The sequence below is a fragment of the Rattus norvegicus genome, chromosome 1, assembly GCF_021556685.1.
Source record: "Rattus norvegicus strain SHRSP/BbbUtx chromosome 1, alternate assembly SHRSP_T2T, whole genome shotgun sequence".
NCBI lineage: Eukaryota > Metazoa > Chordata > Mammalia > Rodentia > Muridae > Rattus > Rattus norvegicus.
In genome coordinates this window covers 45,441,291-45,458,615 of record NC_141534.1, presented here as the reverse complement: position 1 = coordinate 45,458,615, position 17,325 = coordinate 45,441,291, and the positions used below count along the sequence as shown (strand labels likewise).

Sequence of the window (17,325 nt, the reverse complement as noted above, 5' to 3'; positions counted from 1 at the left end):
AACAGTGTCCTTTGCCTTACAGAAGCTTTGCACTTTTATGAGATCCCATTTGTCGATTCTTTATCTTAGAGCATAAGCCATTGGTGTTTTGTTCAGGAAATTTTCTCCAGTGCCAATGTGTTTGAGATTCTTCCCCACTTTTTCTTCTATTAGTTTGAGTGTATCTGGTTTGATGTGGAGGTCCTTGATCCACTTGGACTTAAGCTTTGTACAGGGTGATAAGAATGGATCGATCTGCATTCTTCTACATGCTGACCTCCAGTTGAACCAGCAACATTTGCTGAAAATGCTATCTTTTTTCCATTGGATGGTTTTGGCTCCTTTGTCAAAAATCAATTGACCATAGGTGTGTGGGTTCATTTCTGGGTCTTCAATTCTATTCCATTGGTCTATCTGTCTGTCTCTGTACAAATACAATACAGTTTTTTTTTTTATCACTATTGCCCTGTAATACTGCTTGAGTTCAGGGATAGTGATTCCCCTGGGAGTCCTTTTATTGTTGAGTAGAGTTTTAGCTATCCTGGGTTTTTTGTTATTCCAGATGAATTTGAAAATTGTTCTGTCTAACTCTATGAAGAATTGGGTTGGAATTTTGATGGGGATTGCATTGAATCTGTAGATCGCTTTTGGTAAAATGTCCATTTTTACTATATTAACCCTGACAATCCATGAGCATGGGAGTTCGTTCCATCTTCTGAGGTCTTCTTCAATTTCTTTCTTCAGAGGCTTGAAGTTCTTATTGTAGAAATCTTTTACTTGCTTGGTTAAAGTCACTCCGAGGTACTTTATATTATTTGGGACTATTATGAAGGGTGTTGTTTCCCTAATTTCTTTCTCGGCTTGTTTCTCTTTTGTGTAGAGGAAGGCTACTGATTTATTTGAGTTAATTTTATACCCAGCCACTTTGCTGAAGTTGTTTATCAGCTTTAGTAGTTCTCTGGTGGAACCTTTGGGATCGCTTAAATATACTATCATATCATCTGCAAATAGTGATATTTTGACCTCTTCTTTTCCAATCTGTATCCCCTTGATCTCCTTTTGTTGTCTGATTGCTCTGGCTAGAACTTCAAGAACTATGTTGAATAAGTAGGGGGAGAGTGGGCAGCCTTGTCTAGTCCCTGATTTTAGTGGGATTGCTTCAAGTTTTTCTCCATTTAGTTTAATGTTAGCTACTGGTTTGCTATATATGGCTTTTACTATGTTTAGGTATGGGCCTTGAATTCCTATTCTTTCCAGGACTTTTATCATGAAGGGGTGTTGAATTTTCTCAAATGCTTTCTCAGTATCGAATGAAATGATCATGTGGTTTTTATCTTTCAGTTTGTTTATATAGTGGATTACAATGATGGTTTTCCATATATTAAACCATCCCTGCATGCCTGGGATGAAGCCTACTTGATCATGATGGATGATTGTTTTGATGTGCTCTTGGATTCGGTTTGCAAGAGTTTTATTGAGTATCTTTACGTCGATATTCATAAGGGAAATTGATCTGAAGTTCTTTTTCTGTGTTGGGTCTTTGTGTGGTTTAGGTATAAGAGTAATTGTGGCTTCATAGAAGGAATTCGGTAGTGATCCATCTGTTTCAATTTTGTGGAATAGTTTGGATAGTATTGGTATGAGGTCTTCTATGAAGGTCTGATAGAATTCTGCACTGAACCCATCTGAACCTGGGCTCTTTTTGTTTGGGAGACTTTTAATGACTGCTTCTATTTCTTTAGGAGTTATGGGGTTGTTTAAATTGTTTATTTGTTCCTGATTTAACTTAGGTACCTGGTATCTGTCTAGGAAATTGTCCCTTTCCTCCAGATTTTCAAGTTTTGTTGAATATAGGCTTTTGTAGTAGGATCTGATGATTTTTTGAATTTCCTCTGATTCTGTAGTTATGTCTCCCTTTTCATTTCTGATTTTGTTAATTTGGACACACTCTCTGTGTCCTCTGGTTAGTCTGGCTAAGGGTTTATCTATCTTGTTTATTTTCTCAAAGAACCAGCTTTTGGTTCTGTTGATTCTTTGTATAGTCCTTTTTGTTTCTACTTGGTTGATTTCAGCTCAGAGTTTGATTATTTCCTGCCTTCTACTTCTCCTGGGTGTGTTTGCTTCTTTTTGTTCTAGAGCTTTTAAGTGTGCTGTCAAGCTGCTGATATATGCTCTCTCCTGTTTCTTTCTGTAGGCACTCAGAGCTATGAGTTTTTCTCGTAGCATAGCTTTCATTGTGTCCCATAAGTTTGGGTATGTTGTACCTTCATTTTCATTAAATTCTAAGTCTTTAATTTCTTTTTTTATTTATTTCTTCCTTGACCAGGTTATCATTGAGTAGAGCATTGTTCAACTTCCATGTATATGAGGGCATTCTTTCCTTATTGATATTGAAGACCAACTTTGGCCCATGATGGTCTGATTATGGGATTATTTCTACCTTTCTGTATCTGTTGAGGCCTGTTTTATGACCGATTATATGGTCAATTTTGGAGAAAGTACCATGCGGTGGTGAGAAGAAGGTATATCCTTTTGTTTTATGATAGAATGTTCTATAAATATCTGTTAAATCCATTTGGTTCATGACTTCTCTTAGTCTGTCTATGTCTCTGTTTAATTTCTGTTTCCATGATCTGTCCATTGATGAGAGTGGGGTGTTGAAATCTCCTACCATTATTGTGTGAGGTACAATGTGTGCTTTGAGCTTTAGTAAGGTTTCTTTTATGTATGTACGTGCCCTTGTGTTTGTAGCATAGATATTTAGGATTGAGTTCATCTTCGTTGATTTTTCCTTTGGTGAATATGAAGTGTCCCTCCTTATCTTTTTTGATGACTTTTGGTTGAAAATCGATTTTATTTGATATTAGAATGGCTACTCCACCTTGCTTCTTCAGACCATTTGCTTGGAAAGTTGTTTTCCAGCCTTTCACTCTGAGGTAGTGTCTGTCTTTGTCTCTGAGGTGTGTTTCCTGTAGGCAGCAAATTGTTGGGTCCTCATTGTGTATTCAGTTTGTTAATCTGTGTCTTTTTATTGGGGAACTGAGTCCATTGATGTTGAGAGATATTAAGGAATCGTGATTGTTGCTTCCTGTTATATTTGTGTTTGGATTACATTTGTGTGCTTGTCTTCTCTTTGTTTTGTTGCAAAACGATTAGTTTCTTGCTTTTTCTAGGGTGTAGCTTGCCTCCTTGTGTTGGGCTTTACCATTTTTTCTCCTTTCTAAGGCTGGATTTGTAGAAAGATATTGTGTAAATTTGGTTTTGTCATGGAATATCTTGGTTTATCTATGTTAATTGAGCATTTTGCTGGATACAGTAACCTGGGCTGGCATTTGTGTGCTCTTAGGGTTTGTATGACATCTGTCTAGGATCTTCTGGCTTTCATAGTCTCTGGTGAGAAGTCTGGTGTAATTCTGATAAGTCTGCCTTTATATGTTACTTGACCTTTTTCCCTTACTGCTTTTAATATTCTTTCTTTGTTTTGTGCATTTGGTGTTTTGACTATTATGTGACGGGAGAGTTTCTTTTCTGGTCCAATCTACTTGGAGTTCTGTATGCTTCTTGTATGTTTATGGGCATCTCTTTCTTTAGGTTAGGGAAGTTTTCTTCTATGATTTTGTTGAAGATATTTACTGGTCCTTTGAGTTGGGAGTCTTTACTCTCTTCTATACCTATTATCCTTATGTTTGATCTTCTCATTGAGTCCTGAATTTCCTGTATGTTTTGGGCCAGTATCCTTTTCCATTTTACATTATCTTTGACCATTCTGTCGATGATTTCTATGGAATCTTCTGCTCCTGAGATTCTCTCTTCTATCTCTTGCATTCTGTTGGTGATGCTTGTATCTATGGCTCCTTGTCTCTTCCTTTGGTTTTCTATATCCAGGGTTGTCTCCCTTTGTGCTTTCTTTATTGCTTCTATTTCCATTTTTAATTCCTTCACCTGCTTGATTGTGTTTTCTTGTAATTCTTTCAGGGATTTTTACATTTCTTCTCTATAGGCTTCTGCTTGTTTATTTGTGTTTTCCTGCATTTCTCTAAGGGAGTTCTTTATGTCTTTCTTGAACTCCTCCATCATCATTATCAAATGTGATTTTAAATCTAGATCTTGCTTTTCTGGTGTGTTTGGATATTCAGTGTTTGCTTTGGTGGGAGAATTGGGCTCCAATGATGCTGTGTAGTCTTGGTTTCTGTTGCTTGGGTTCCTGTGCTTGCCTCTTGCCATCACGTTGTCTCTGGTGTTACCTTGCTCTGCTATTTCTCATAGTGGTTAGACTGTCCTATAGGCCTGTGTGTCAGGAGTGCTGTAGACCTGTTTTCCTGTTTTCTTTCAGCCAGTTATGGGAACAGAGTGTTCTGCTTTCGGGCATGTAGTCTTTCCTGTCTACTGGTCTTCAGGTGTTCCTGTGGGCGTGTGTCCTGAGTCCACCAGGCAGGTCACTTGGAGCAGAAAAGTTGGTCTTACCTCTGGTCTCGAGCCTGGAGTCGCTTCTCAGAGCTGGGTTTCAGTTCTCCATAAGGGCAGCAACCCCCGCCTTCACTAGGGACCCTGTGCACAGGCGGCCCAGATGGTGCTAGGCGTTTTCCTCTAGAGTCAGAAATGTGGGCAGAGAGTAGTCTCCTCTGGCTTTCCAGGTGTGTTTGCCCTCTGAAGGTCTAGCTCTCCCTCCCACGGGATTTGGGTGCAGCGAGCTCTTTGACCGGGTCCCTTCAGATCCAGGCAGTGTCTGGACTGCAGTGTTGAGTGCCCCATCTTCCTGTTCCCAGAGGCCCTATACAGTTTCCTCTTGGGCCAGGGATGTGGGCAAGGGTGAGCAGTACTGGTGGTCTCTCCTGCCCTGCAGTCTCAGGTGTGCCCACCTGTCTGGGCGATGAGCTCTCTCCCCTACGGGGTTTGGGAGCAGGGAGCTGTGGGCTGGGATCAGCGAGGTCGATTACAAACTTTTTTTTTTTTTTTTTTTTTTTTTTTTTTTTTATTAACTTGAGTATTTCTTATATACATTTCGAGTGTTATTCCCTTTCCCAGTTTCCGGGCAAACATCCCCCCTCCCCCCTCCCCTTTCTTATCGGTGTTCCCCTCCCCACCCTCCCCCCATTGTCCCCCTCCCCCCAACAGTCTAGTTCACTGGGGGTTCAGTCTTAGCAGGACCCAGGGCTTCCCCTTCCACTGGTGCTCTTACTAGGATATTCATTGCTATCTATGAGGTCAGAGTCCAGGGTCAGTCCATGTATAGTCTTTAGGTAGTGGCTTAGTCCCTGGAAGCTCTGGTTGCTTGGCATTGTTCGATTACAAACTTTTAATGGCAGAGCAACAGCATCCTGAGATATCCTTTTTTGTATATACGTCTATATTTCTGAGAGAGAGAGAGAGAGAGAGAGAGAGAGAGAGAGAGAGAGAGAGAGAGAGAGAGAGAGAGTAGATGTGGAGGCCAGATATTGGCTGTCTTTCCTCAGGAGCCATCTGCCTTGCTTTTTTTTTTTTTTTTTTTTTTTTTTTTTTTTTTTTTTTGGATACAGGATTTCCCCCTTGGATTTGGGGCTCACTAGTTAGGCTGAGTTGCTACCTCATAAATCCAGGGATCTGCTCGCTTCTAAGTTCCAACTCAGGTCCTAAGGCTGGTGTAAGTCCATTACTGATTGAGCTTTGTCCTAGTCTCCTGAGATAGTCTTTAAGGCAAAACAATACACTTGTGTTTGTGGGGGATGTTTTGGGGCATGGCATCTTACATTGTAACCTGGGATTTGTCTCCAACTCCTGGCAATCTTTCTGCCTCAACCTCCCAAGTGCTGAGATTACAATGGGAGTCACTGTACCCAGCAATTTCTGCAAAGTATATCTTGGCAACTGAGGAAAAGAAGGTAACATGTTAACAGAAAAATTTTAAAAATGTTTATACTATTTTGCATACTGAGTTTATACAAAAAGAGTGGTCCAGACATTTCATGATAAAAACTTTTATAAAATAGAACTCTCTGATTTTTACTTAAAGTTGATATTCTTACTACCGTACTGTTTCAATCCCAAAGTATCATTTATATCATTTACTACTTTAAAGTAGTATCATTTACTACTTTATAGTAAATAAAACCCAGTTATGACATTTGAAATGAAAAAGCCTTCATTAATATATGTTTTAATATATCAGCATAGTTCTAATAAGAGGACAGGAATTAACTATCATTGGCTTCCTGAGAAAAGAATTTTAAAAGTTTATATCAGTGGTGAATGATTCAAAATTTATGATCCTCAGTTAAAATATTTACGTTGGTGTTATAGGAAATACCTAGAATTCTTGATTATAGGATGCAGTTTTCTAAGGCAAGGCAAGTTAGATTATGTATGAAGCATAGATATTAGCACAAAGGTAATATGAGATACAGTCATTATTTCTGAAACAAGGTTTTAATACACAGCCCTGGTTGGCCTAGGACTCACAGAGATCTGCCTGCCTCTGCCTCCGGAGTTCTGGGATTGAAGCCTGGTGTCACCACACCTGACTCACGCTCACTTTTGAAAGCGATACATTCCAAGCTGCTCAATAGTGCATTTCATGCCCCATTTGAATACCATGTATTTTACACTAAGCTTAGAAGCACAATTGTGTAATATATTTTTAAAATGCTTCATTTCCACAATATCACAACGTATGCAGTATTTTCTAGATAACTGGTGTTTTTTGTTGTTGTTGTTGTTTTTGTTTTTTGTTTTGTTTTTTCTTTTTGCTCAGAAACATAAAAGAAACATTAGAAGATACAAGTATGTTAAGTAATTTTATGAAGGAAAAATTTATAAGGAGAACAAGAGAGAAGATTAAGTGTAGTGATTTAATAAAAAATAAATAAAATTACTCTGAAAAGTTTTTGCTCCTTGGTAATATGCATGTTCCTTTTACAGTGCTAACTGGATAAACACGTGACTACGTAGGAGCTGTTCTGGTAGTTTACTATATAGTTCCCCAGTATATGAATGGGAAATTATTTTCTTACGCTATAAAGGAAAGCAAAACTTGGAGTTCTTTAAAATGGGGGTCATGTAAGAGCTGACTCTTGAGAACAGTGGTTGTTCATTATGTTTATGAGTTGCTTGTGTTGGCCCATATGCACCACAGCCGTCTGTGGAGCTTAGAGGCCAACTGTGGGAGTGAGTTCTCATTCCACATGACCCACATGGACATGGCCTCATATACTTTCTTAAGGAGTCAACTCAGTCCACCAGGTTTGGCAGCAAGTGCTTCTGTTGTTCCATAGAGCAGGCTGCTTGATTCTGAAGAGTTAAATTTGTATTTTGGAGGGCATAACTAAAACTACCTTTTAACATTTTTGCTCTTGGGTTTTTTTTTTTTTTTTTTTTTTGGATATACTTTTACTGCCTACAGACTAATATGGCTAAAGAAATGGAAGTCCCGATTTCAACTATGTTTTACATAGAAATAAGCACTTTCTTTTGTTTTAAATGAGAAAAGGGAAATGAAGAAAACCATTCTCTCTAAAGCTTTGATATAGTTTTAAGCAAGGGTGGATCAAGTTAAGTAATATTGGTTAGAAGAGAGAGAGAGAGAAAAAAGAGACCAAAAGTTATTTCCTTCCTAAGGTCTCAGATAGTTTCATAAGTCTTTTCTTCAGTTCCAGAGGACATTTCTCGGAGCATTTCTTCCAGACTGGCTTAATCTCCACGAATTTATTCTTGAGTGTTAGTTTGGTATTGTAGGTGGGACAGGCAAAGCAGCTCACACACCAGGCCTTGTTGAGGGCAGAGACCACGTCACCATCTATGACACGGTTGCAATGGAAACAAACATCACCAAATAGCTGATCACAGTGAGTTTCACAATAGGCCAAGCCCTTCCTCTCATAATGGCGATGTCAGAAAGTGGTTTTTCACATTCGTCACAAACAAAATACTCCACAGGCCATTGCTTGCCCGTGGCATTCACTACTTGCCCTTCTATGGGCCTCTAGCAGGCACCACAGATAGGGATCCCCATGTTATCATGACTTGGCAGACAGTCTAGCTCCCCTTTCAGCCCCTGAGCATCAGCAGTTAGCTCCTTCCCGCGGTTGGCACAGTTGAAGTGGTATGGGTGGTAAGGGTCGTTCTTGAAGATCAGAGGCTGTTCATTAATGAGGGCATGGCATTTCAGGCAGATGTATTTTCCAAGGCCTTTGGCCTTTTCACAATTATGACATGGGTGACATAAGTGTCTGCCAGCATTCTTGACAAACCCTATGTCTGCCAGACTTCCTGGCAGAGGTTGCATTGGAAGCACTCAGGATGCCAGCTGTTGTTCATGGCTGTGATAACCCAGCCAATGATGGATTCACCACACTGGCGGAAGCAGGGAACGAAGAGCATCGGGAAATCATGCTCACAGTACTGCCTTCAGACTCGCTGGAAGCACTGAGCACATCGGAAGCACCACCATTCATGGTACAGTTCACCAGGACTGTTCACGATCTTCTCAGCAGGTGCAAAGCCACCCTTGCAGCACTCACACATGGCATTGGCCAAGGCATTTGCCATGTTGCTGTTGGTCATTCTGGCTGCCATACCTAGCATCTTCATGGTTCAGACCCAGTCTGTGCCTCAGTTCCTGCCTTGGTGGCTTCTAATTTTCAACTGGACACAACCTGGAACCACCTGGAAAGAGCCTCAGTGAGGGGTCCAGGCTGGGTTCAGCTGGTGAGCATGTCTGAGAGGCATTGTTTTAATTGATCTTGGACGATTTACAGCTACAACAGGTTGAAGCATTCCCTATGCAGGGCTCCCTGAAGTGCTCTAGTGGAGCACAGTAAGTAAGTGAGCGTGTGTACAGTCTTTTTTTTTTAAGGCATACAAAACTGTGAGGAGATGCAATATATCTTTTCTTTTTTTTCCCTCCATCTTTATTAACTTGCATATTTCTTATTTACATTTCAATTGTTATTCCCTTTCCTGGTTTCCGGGCAAACATCCCCCTCCTCCCTCCCCTTCTTTATGGGTGTTCCCCTCCCACCCTCCCCCCATTACCACCCTCCCCCCAACAATCACGTTCACTGGGGGTTCAGTCTTGGCAGGACCCAGGGCTTCCCCTTCCACTGGTGCTCTTACTAGGATATTCATTGCTACCTATGAGGTTGGAGTCCAGGGTCAGTCCATGTTTAGTCTTTAGGTAGTGGCTTAGTCCCTGGACGCTCTGGTTGGTTGGCATTGTTGTTCATATGGGGTCTCGAGCCCCTTCAAGCTCTTCCAGTTCTTTCTCTGATTCCTTCAACGGGGGTCATATTCTCAGTTCAGTGATTTGCTGCTGGCATTCGCCTATGTATTTGCTGTAATCTGGCTGTGTCTCTCGGGAGTGATCTACATCCGGCTCCTGTCGGCCTGCACTTCTTTGCTTCATCCGTCTTGTCTAGCTCGGTGGCTGTATAGTGTACATCCGTTTCTTTCTGCTCTGGGATGTGGATGTGGATGTGACTGGTCCTCTCAAGCTCTTGCTTGTGCGATTTCCGTGGAATGATAGAATCTAGCCCAGATGCAAGCTAAAACAAACTTTTCTCCCATGAGTTGTAGCTCCGAGCAAAGCACTGGTCTTCATATCCAAGCTTCCTCATCTATGAGACCTGAGATAAACACACCTAACTGATTTGTTTTATTGTGCAGATCAAAGGAACAAAGAGAATACACACTGAAGAAATATACTTTGAAAAAGGAAAAAAAAAGCACTAAAAGCCAATGGGATCTTTCTATTTAAATTCCTTTTTTTCTTTTAATTGTATAGAGACTCAACTGGGATATAAGCATTCTGTTAGGAACAAACATTAGATGTGTGTGTGTGTGTGTGTGTGTGTGTGTGTGTGTGTGTGTGCGTGCACACACGCGTGCGTACAGTGAACTAAGTGTTGCCTTTCTCTCAGAAGCACATGCCTCTGTCTTATATCAAGTCCCTTAGAATGTGCTCTTACTTGGATGTGTGACAGTTGTGGATATAATTAGCTGAATTGAGATGAGGCCACACTGCAGTGGTGTGAACCCCACTCCCACAAGACCAGCATCCTTGTAAGGTGATGACCCATGAAGGCAGATATGTGGGAAGAATGTCACGTGAGGATGAGGTAATGCCGCCCTCCCAGCTGGAAAGAGGAGGCAGGGTCTCTGCAGGTCTCATATGGCTCTCGGCCCTCATGGCACTTGTACTCCAGGCGCCTGGCCTCTAGAACTGCAAGAGATTGAGTTTTGGCTGTTTTAGCCACTTTGTTTGTGTCATTTTGATCTAACAGCCCAGGGAAACCCACAGAGGATGGAGTAACAGATACTAATAAATTCAAGTGCTGGTCATAAACCCATCTGTACTGTCAGCAAGAACTCCCAGGGACCTGTCCAAAATGACTCATTTCTCTGACTTTAACCCGTGGCATGGGGCCTCGGGCAGTAGACTCAGTCACCACTGACCGGGAACCGATGAAGGCAAACAATGAGACACATTTACAGAGGGAACTTGGGCGAGTGTGGCAACTGTAAAGGACATCCTCCCGTGGGTGGAACCGGCTAGGAAGCTTGGATTGTTACGCTACTATGGCCATTGGCCATGGACACCAGTCTCTGTTTGGAAGGATGTTTATTCTCTCAACTTGTACATTTTACATTGAAGTACTATGCATTGAAGGGCAGTGTACAGGATGGCACTCGGTTCCAAATGCAAAATTTTACATTATTTTTTTTACAACTCGTGTGTGTGTGTGTGTGTGTGTGTGTGTGTGTGTGTGCCTGAAAATGCCATTATGGTGTATGTGTGGTCAGAGAACTTGTCAGTAAGCCCCTTCATTCCATGAGCCATCTTGTTGACCTCCAAACAAAAAACTTAAGGCCCTAATCTAAGCAGAGATTTCCCAACTAATACATGTTAGATCCTCTCTCTCCCTCTCTTTCTCTCTCTCTCTCTCTCCTTCCCCTCTCTCCCTCTCCTCCCCCTCTCCTCCTTCCCACTCTCTCTCTTTTTATATATCTATATACATATACATTTTTTCCTATAGCTGTTGGTCACTTTGAGGCATAAACTTATTTGGGTTCTTAAAAGAGTTTTCAGTGACATCCTCCATGGGTAAGATCTTCATTCTTGTGTTCCTCTGCAACAGAAGAATCTCTTAAAGCCCCCTCTCAGCAGAATTTAAATTACCCCACTTCCATTTACTGCGCTTATCACTAGCAGAACAACAGACTTTTAATGGAAAAACATTACTGCAGAAAGCTACTTCATTTAATCTGTGAAAAGCTAGAACAAGATTTTGCTTTACCTCTTGAATTCCCCCCTCTCCCTTCTCTCCCTCCTTCCCTCTCTCCTTCCCTCCCTCCCTCCCTCTTTCTGTTCCTCCCTCCCTTCCCTTCTTCCTTCTCTTTCCTTCCTCTCTTATTTCTCTCCTCTTTCTTCTGTGGGGCTGAGAGCTAAAGCTACGGTCTTGCATGTCAGGCAAATTCTCTGCCCTTAATTTTTATCTCCAGCTTTCCTTGTTGGCTTTTGCTTTGTCTTGGGACATCATCTCACTAAGTTGACCAGACTGGCCTTGAACTCACTACATAGTCCAGACATATCTCAAACTTACTATGTCACCCTTCTGTTTCAGCCCCCTGAGCAGCTAGGATTGCAAGTCTCTGTCATCAGGCTGAGCTTCAATTTCTTTGACTTCTTGTTAATATTATATAATCTGCTTTGAAACATTTAGTGGGACTTTGTGACTATTCACATTTGAACAGGACAGAATTATTAATTTTCTGTGATGAAGGAAACTACTTTCTTAGTTTTATGCTCTGATACCTAATGTCAGAAAGAAACAGAATATTTAGCCACTTATATTCAAATATATTTTTTTTTTCGGAGCTGGGGACCGAACCCAGGGCCTTGCGCGTGCTAGGCAAGCGATCTACCGCTGAGCTAAATCCCCAACCCCTCAAATATATTTTTTGCTTGTTTGTTTTGTTTTGTTTGTTTTTTGAGGCATGTTTTTTTCTGTATAACAGTTCTGGCTGTCCTGGAACTTGATTTGTAGACCAGGCTGGCCTTGAACTCAGAGATCCACCTGCCTCTGCCTCCCCACTGCTGGGATAAAAGGTGAGTCATGACCGCCTAACATATGCAAATATTTATAGTGAGGTAGATGATGGCAGTGGTGGCATATAGCATGGATTTGGTATATATGTAGGTAGATAATATTGAGTCTTGTTATAAGTAGAGTAATACAGACCTCTCAGAAGGGAATCAACTTAAAATACCCTGGCAAACTGAACATTCTTTACTATGCGGAAGCATACAGTAGTTCTATACAAGATGTCACAACTCACCTGAAAGACAGGTGCGTGATGTGTGAAGCTGTGTTTTAAGGAGGAAACCCCGACTCCTTTGAAAAGATTAAAAAAAAAATCCTAAAAACTGCTTGAAAACGTCAAACCATAGATTTTTAGACTCCTTGTGACTATTCTATTTGGATAGCTCAGACTGGAAACATTGTAACATTTTTATGGATTTCTGGGAGTCTATGCAGTTGCATCAAATTCTTAGACCCAATGGGAGATTCTGTTAAAGTAGAAAATTTATGATCGTGGCAGGAACATTCTATTCATTCACTCAGCGTGCAGGTCACTTTTGACAACTGTGTTCTTTCCATCCACGAGGAGCCTGAGGAATAAAGACTTTACTTTTAGTCCTTGTAGGGTCATAAATCCCCAACCTCTCTCTTTATCTTGACCAAAGAGATAAAGAATGGGTCTCCTTAGTGAGCATAGAAGTTACTCATCTTCCTGTAAATGGCAAAGGCTCACTCACAAGCATTCTAACACTTACCCAGAGCACATAGCATATATAATACTTCCCAGGGAATGTGTTAAGATGTCTCATTGAAACGCAATGGGCAAAATCACCTTGTGATCTCTTTGTAGTCATGTAAATGAACATTACCTCATTTGGGTCAGGTCCTGAGACAGCCACTCTGTCCCAAAGAAGGACCTGAACTTGAACTACCTTGTAAATAAGGGCAGCATTATCCAGGTAGATCTGGGGTTTGCTTTGGAGCACAGCCTCTGACATTATTTTGCACTTGAATTTTCAGCTTGATTAATCAAGCAGGGTGGCTTTGCCTAGGGCCCGGGGACTTGTTGAGCAAGGTTTGAACTGGGCACTCGAGTGCTACGTATGTTTCTTTTGTGAACCAGAGAACATGACAAAGTTCCCGGCAGATCAGTTGTCTGGAGAGTGGAAGCAGACCTCCTGGTTATTCTGAGCTGAGAAGCCACAGAGCTACCAAGGCTGAGTAAAGGGACTGAGCAGGTGAGACTGTGGACTCCCTGGTGAGTGACTTCAAGTCTCAGTTCTTGATCTTGGTGTTAGCAGAGTCCTAGATGTGGGGCTTGTTCATTTTCTACTGTGCTTGCAATCGATCTATATGCTGTACACAGGAGAGCCTCCTCTTTTGGGCTGACTTATAACAATGTGTGTCTCCATTTTCTTTTCTTCTTCCTCCCTCCCTTCCTCCCTTCTTCCTTTCTCTTTCTATATGTGTGGTATTTCTGTGTCTATGCATGTACACACACACTCACACACACACACACACATGCGTGGGTAAAAGGTCTCTGAGTGAACAAATACAGTGCTGTTGTTGCAGTCATTACTTTTTTACCTTAACAGAATCTCCCACTATGTCTAAGAAATTGATTCAACTGAATATGCTCTCAGCAGTTTATAAGACTGTTACTACATTCCAGGGTCGAAGCTATCCATGCCAGTGGATGGCTGTCCTCGGGCAGTGAGCTGTCCTAGACAATTTCTGGAACTTTTGGGTGCAGTGAGAGCTGCTGAGGTGAAGCCTAGAGGAAAGGTAAACAATGGAGTCTAAGTGGCCTCTCAATGCAGTGGGACTGTATAGATTGGCAGGTGCCCAGAGATGGACACATTCAATACTCTGGTGGCTACTTAGTATCACCATGGGAAGCTTTGTATCCATTACCTGATTTCTTGATCAAAAAGCACTAGGCATCAGTATTGTTACTTAGTTTGCTGCCTTTCTCTCACAAAGAAACAGGGTCAGAAGCAGAGAATCTGGGTAAGATCTGGGAGAAAGAGTAAGATTAGGATTCCAGTGCTAATATTTTGACTCTGGAGTCAGAATTGGAAGCGAGGTCTGTTTGACCTGAGAGCTTTGTAGTGTATATGAGTTGGCTTGCTTGAGTGCCTGATCCATGACTTTACTTCAGTCTACTCTGACAAGAATTAGGCAATGGTAGTAGTATAGCTTTGGGAGCTCAGGCTCCCATGTATTTCCTGAAGAAAGGACTGATAAATTCTGGATTTCTATAGATGGAACTTTTTCATGTTCTGCCTAATTCTTTCCAGGATGTATTCTAGAACTGCCTCAAGATCAGACAGTCAAGACACTGTAGGAGAATATATACATACATGCACACACAGACACACACATATGCACATACATCTACAAGCATGCACACATACATGCATAAGCATGCACATACTCATATGCATGTGCACATGTACATGCACATATAAGTATGCACACACATAGATGCATGATAAGCATGCACACATATACTTTTGAGGAAGTTCAGCTTATGCATGCTAAGACAGTATGCAGTGACTGAACTACACTGTCTGTCCTAGGCCCTGTACAAATTTGGTGGCAGCTCCTCCTGACCCTATGGTACTCCCATGGAACACCAAACTTCCTTGCCTCATCTCCCTGACTGCCTTAAGCCTCTGTTACAGAATGACAAGTTCTCTCAGGCCCATAGGCCATTTGTGTTGGCTTTGCACTCCATGGCTATTCTTAGGGATCTGTGTGTGATGTGGTGGGGAGAGCATTCTCATTAGCATAGGAGATGTGCTAATAGGAACAAAGTCTTTATAGAACATTCCTGTCTTCCGTTCAGCTTGACAAAGGAGAGCCTTTCAAAGATTTTCAAGACATTTTAATCAAGAGCCTTTGAACCACACAATCACAATAAATGACCAATATTGGCCTCTTGACATATCAGAGCTTAAATGGCCAGGTAACTGTTTGTCCTTCAGAGGCCTTCCAAGGAAGGCTACGATTTTCAAATAATCAAGAAATGGTCAAATAATCAAAAAATGGTCAACAGCTCTGATGCTGCTTAAAGAAATAAGAAAATGCCACAGTTTCTAAGATTTCAGTTGCATTTTTCTAGCATGCTCTAAATGAAAACCACGGTAGGGTTCCTGATAACAGCTCTCGATGCCAGACCAAGGATTGCTTTGTCACCCCTGTCACATTGGGACACTTAGGGTGTCCAAATGCTTAGTCAGCTTCAGGAATAAACAAGCTTCCACTTTCCACTGCCGCAGAAAAGACTAGAAATCGGGCACAGAATTAGGAGAGAAGCAGAAGTTAAGAAGCCTTCCCCCAAACCCCTCCCTTCCATGGCTGAACCTGCTTCTGCTAAACAAAGCCTCTTCAGCAAGTGAAAGTTCTTGGATGGTTTTCACGTGGCCTGCAATACAACTCCTGTAGGCAGAGTTTCAGTTGAAAGAGAAGCTATAATTTCATAGGTTCCTGCTGGTCTGTTCAAAGCACGTTGCTTCCCAGGCCTTGCTGATGGGTGGGGGCGTGGCACAGATTGGGTCTCTTTTGTGTCTCTGGGTTTTGTTTACTTTCTCTGCCATTTTGCTCTGGCATTGTGTTAGCAGCAGTGAGGATTATCCTCAGGAGGAAGCAATCTGGTGGGAATTACTGAGTTTCAAGCTCTTCCAGCCCTGCAAGGTCTGGCTCTCTTCTTCCCCAGGGGTCTGAGCGTGAGCTTCCTTGGAACAGAGGTATGTGAGGGTGAGCTTCCTTGGAACAGAGGTATGTTTTGTAGTTTTACAAATGGAAGCTGCAGGTTAGCAGGGAGCTCATAAGAATTTTTCACAGCACCAAGGCCCCAGGCTGGGCCAGAAAGGGCTTGGGAGTTTGCTAAAGGAAAGGAAATATTTAAGACAGAGATGTGGTCATGTCAAACTCTGATGTTGGAAAATCTGTTCTATTCATGACCCTGAAAGCGATTGACCCTTCTAAGTACAAAGCTGATACTGACTGGTGACCAATGTAAGCTGTAGAAAACGCTTTGTGAAGAGTCATTCGTGTTGATAGGTGCTAAAAACACTGCCCGTGGTCAATATTTGAAAGACAATTTTATTTCACTTTTCCCTCCAGATTGGAATCTGAGCTGACACCTTTTGGGGGGCATAGCCTGGTGTCTGAGAATTTCCCACTCTCCTCTTCTGGGTGCATGCTTCTTTGCCTGGAGAAGTTTTAATTTTTTCTTCTTCCTTCATGATGTTTTGATTATCCAATAGTTAACCAGTCATCCAGCACTCACTGCTGTTCAGCGTCGTGGGGATTTTCTCTTCTCATTTTATCTAGGTGGTGTTGTGTGTACTTCTTACATCTGTCTAGGTCTGATGTGTCTCTCCTTAGTCTTGGGAAATTTTCTTCTATGATCACATTGATGAGCTGGTCTATGTCATTGACTTCGGATTCTTTTCCCTCATCTCTGCCTATGATTTGATTTTTCAGCGTCTCCCACATTTGAAAGTGTATGTTCCTTCCCTGTGTCTTGCCTGTTTAGTCTAAAGGATCTTCTCCTTTATCTTCAAGCCCTCATGTTCTATCTTCTACACGATTATTCATTTTATTTGTAAGGCTTTCCTTTGGGTTTTCTGGTTGAGTTATGGGCTTTTCAGTTGCATCTTCATTTTCCCGTTGAGTTCTCTTCTGTGCACTCTCTCCTTATTGAGTTCCATTCTCAAGTCCTGAGCAGGCTCACCATCTCTGCCACCACGTGCTTTCTCAGGCGCTCTTCCCCTAATGCTCTTTCTTCTGGATTTCATTGAGCGGCTTCTTTGAATGTTCTTTAAGCTCCTTGAAATCTTTTTTGAAGTCTATTGTTGGTTTGTTTGGTTGGTTTGAGGCAGGGTCTCACTTCATAGCAATGGCTTTCCTGGAATTTACTATGTAGACCAGGCTGGCTTTGAACTCACAGAATCTGCCTTCCTTGTCTCCTGAGTAAGTGCTGGGATTACACCTGGCTATGACTATTCTTTTAAATTCTGTGTCCTGGGCTTTGCCTAGCTAATTCTCCTTAGCAAACATTTCCAAAGAACTGGTTCATTCTGGAGAGAAGATACTGGCTTGATTTTTTTTTTCCATATTGTTGCAGCATTTCATGCTTTTGCAATGATATTTGACTGTGTGGATTTCTTTTTCTCCAAGTCTGATGTGGTTAGAACAGATTGGACGAAAGAGAGGACTTGCAGAAACGTTAGGTCAGGCTAGACCCTGGAGAAGGGTATGGGAGATCTAGATAGGTGAAGAG

The 17,325-nt window shown here is 41.8% G+C and overlaps 1 protein-coding gene and 1 pseudogene across 1 annotated transcript in view; one reads left to right on the top strand and one right to left on the bottom strand.

Moving 5' to 3' along the window:
• The window catches only part of Ipcef1 (interaction protein for cytohesin exchange factors 1), a 202,924-nt gene that overhangs the window by 8,044 nt on the left and 177,555 nt on the right, over nt 1–17,325 (top strand).
• Lims1-ps1 (LIM zinc finger domain containing 1, pseudogene 1) lies at nt 7,509–8,535 on the bottom strand (annotated as a pseudogene).